Source organism: Elephantulus edwardii, unplaced genomic scaffold (assembly GCF_000299155.1).
Source record: "Elephantulus edwardii isolate Elephantulus edwardi_28Jun2011 unplaced genomic scaffold, EleEdw1.0 scaffold00124, whole genome shotgun sequence".
NCBI classification, from domain to species: domain Eukaryota; kingdom Metazoa; phylum Chordata; class Mammalia; order Macroscelidea; family Macroscelididae; genus Elephantulus; species Elephantulus edwardii.
In genome coordinates, this window is record NW_006399874.1 from 3,968,523 (window position 1) to 3,970,981 (window position 2,459).

Here is a 2,459-nt window from a genome sequence, read left to right on the forward strand (position 1 = left end):
ATCTATATCTATATCTATATCTATATCTATATCTATCTATGAAAATTGAATCACAAGGGTGAGTTTTATTTTAGGCTTGAAGGGTGACTAAATCCAATTGATTGTCTTGGGGATTCCATCAGTCTCAATCCAACCAGTTATTGTTGTGCCATCTCATCAGTTACGACTCAAAGCAACCTTATGAGAAGTGGTTCTAAACTTTGTCTTTCTAACACACCTGACCCCATTGCCACAGTCACTGTGTCAATACATCTCATCTCATTCCTCTCGTTCACTGACCAAACAATTCCAATCACCCTTTCCTTCTCTAAGGAGTGGCCCCTCCTGATAACATGCTCAAAGTAAACTCTGTCAATTTTTGGTTTTGAGGGGGTTTCCCTCCCATATATTTTGTCCAACTCTGTCCACACAGGCTATCTACTCTGATAATTTTTAGAGTACTCACATAAGTGGTGGTAGTGAGATACGACTTGGTTCTTTAGTCTCAATCAATTCTTCGAAGTAATTGTTCCTAAGAATCTTTCCTTTTCTTGCACCTTCTTTGTTCTGGACAGGCAAAGACAAACAGTAACACTTCAGAGGATTTTCTGAGGCATTAAATTGCAGGAGAGGAGATTATCCATCCTTCCTCCAGTAAAAATAATATGATGCTTAAAGAAACAAACATAGAAAGTAAATCACCTTCAATTCTTTTTAAGTCCAGTCATACTATATTGTCAGTGAAGCACATACTTTTGTTGCCTACCTTAATTGTCTTACTTGAGATAGTCTTTAAAATTGTCTAGAATGTAGAAAATGTCTATCATTTCACTTGGATTTAATTTTGGAGATAATGAAATACCATTTGAATACAAATTTAGTGTTTGTTGCTGTTATTGTGGTTATGTGGCATTGTGTTGCCTAAGACTCATAGCAACTCATATCTAATGTACTAGCACTGAGCCCTGCCCTATCCTGAGCCAATCTCATTGTCTCCAACCGACATATTTCCATTTCTCAAGTCACTTCATCTCCTCTTGGGTCTTCCTCTCCTACACTACCCCTCTACTCTTTCAAGCCTGATGCCCTTCTCCAAGGACTGGTTCCTCCTGGCCTCATGCGCAAAGTATGTGAGATGGAACTTCACTCCAGGGAGCAGGTTGGTTTTCACTCTCTTGAGAACAGACCTGTTTGTTCTCCTTGAAGTCCACAGTGTGCTCAACACTCTTCTCCATCCTCACAATTCCAAGGCATTGATCCTTTATCATCCTTAGTTATTGTCCAGCTCTCTGAAGCACAGCAAGAAATTGTGAAGATCATAGCCTGGATCAGGCACACCATATTCCCCAGACTAACATCATTGCTCTTCAGTACTCTAGAGACGTCCTTAACAGCAGGCTTTTCCAGTGAAATTTACCTTTTGATTTTCTGACTACTGGTTCAAGAAAGATTGTTGATCATGGAACCAAGCAAAATTAATTTCTCAACAATCTTAATCACTTCTCCATACCTCATGAAGTTACTAACTGGCCCAGTGGTGAGAATCTTTTTTTCCTTGATGTTGAGCTTCAATCCACATTGAAGACTACAGTCCTTGACCTTCCTGTAGCAAATGTGTCATGTAATCCTCAGTTTCAGCAAGCAAGGTTGTGTCATCCACATAAAATATGTCCTTGCTGAATCTCCTTCCAACCTGATGCCACATTCCTCCTCATAAATTTAAGCCTCACAGATGATATAACTTACATAAAGATTGAAAAGGTATGGAATAGGATGCATCCTTGACACACACCTTTCCTTATCCTGAACCATGCGGTGTTTCCTTGCTCTGTCTAACAACCACTTTCTGGGCCAAGTATAGGTTTCACATGGGTACAAATAAGTGTTCTGGGAACCTCATTCTTTTCAAGATTAGCCACAATTTTTGTGATTCCCCACAGTCAAACGCCTTTGCAGAGTAAATGAAATTACTATGTAACATAGCTATTCCTCTGGTACTTTCTGCTTTCAGCCAAGATTCATCTAATGTTGGCTATGCTGTCTTTATTACTATGGCTTCTTCTAAGCCCAGCCTGCACATCTGGCAGTTTTCTGCTGATGGACTGTTGCAGTTATTTTAGATAATCTTCAGTAGAATTTTGCTTACATGTGATAGTAGTGATATCGTTTAATAGTTTCCATACTGTTGGATCAAGTTTTGGAGGATGGTAATAAATATTAATCTCTTGCAGTCAATCGGCCAGGTAGTTGTCTTCCAGATTTCTTAACATAACCATAACCTGGTGAGTATGTCCAGGCAGCATCTGTTTGCTGAAATACGTCAACTTATGTTCTCTATCAATTCCTGAGGCCTTGTTTTATGTCAATTCCTTCAGAGCAGCTTGAACTTCCTCCTTCATCACCATTGCCTCTTGATCACACGTATTTTTTTCATGGAATTCTTTTGCTTCAGGGAATTTGTATTGGTATAGTGTATCTGT